This window comes from Photinus pyralis, unplaced genomic scaffold (assembly GCF_008802855.1).
Source record: "Photinus pyralis isolate 1611_PpyrPB1 unplaced genomic scaffold, Ppyr1.3 Ppyr1.4_LG5, whole genome shotgun sequence".
NCBI lineage: Eukaryota > Metazoa > Arthropoda > Insecta > Coleoptera > Lampyridae > Photinus > Photinus pyralis.
Window position 1 is genome coordinate 30,157,158 of NW_022170596.1, and position 616 is coordinate 30,157,773.

A 616-nucleotide genomic window follows, 5' to 3' on the forward strand; every position below is an offset into this window, starting at 1 on the left:
CTATGCTCTAAAGTATTTATTGAGACATTACAATGCTGAAAGGAAAGTTAACAATATCTACGGCACTAAAATTGAATCTTAGGGTGTCTAGAACATCCTCTGAAGGTTTCGTAAAGTTATCACAAAATGCAAGGTTGAAACCTATAGCCCCCGCACTACACTAGTTATTTTTAGATAAATGGGTGTATAATTTATAGACTCTCCCCATGGTGCGGTAATTTTCAAAATTTCAGTAATCTGACGGTCTATTACTTTGTACTACATGTAATCAGCAGTTGACAAACACAAGATGCTAGCAATCAGGACACAAGAAACCGTATCCGGGTAAAATACTAGTAATAATTTACATTGCAGCGAAACTAGTTTACTCGTAGGTTTTCATTTTTTGGATCAGTTTTAGATTTGATTTTTTGGCACAATTTAACATTCAAGATTAAGATCTCTAAAAATCAGTTTTAATAATAATAATAATAATAATGTCTTTATTCAACAAGCTAAATAAAAATAATTGTAAACACAACATACAAAACAATAAAATTAAAAAAAACTCATATGCTTGTTGAACCCCAAGGCGAAGTTCAGGTTGGTCACAAGTAACCTCCTGCTCTTCCACTTA

At 32.3% G+C, this 616-nt stretch overlaps 1 protein-coding gene across 1 annotated transcript in view; it reads right to left on the reverse strand.

Annotated features, from left to right (window-relative positions):
* Nucleotides 1-616, reverse strand: part of LOC116170673 (TATA-binding protein-associated factor 172-like) — a 4,616-nt gene that overhangs the window by 2,253 nt on the left and 1,747 nt on the right. The gene's annotated exons all lie outside the window — the stretch shown is intronic.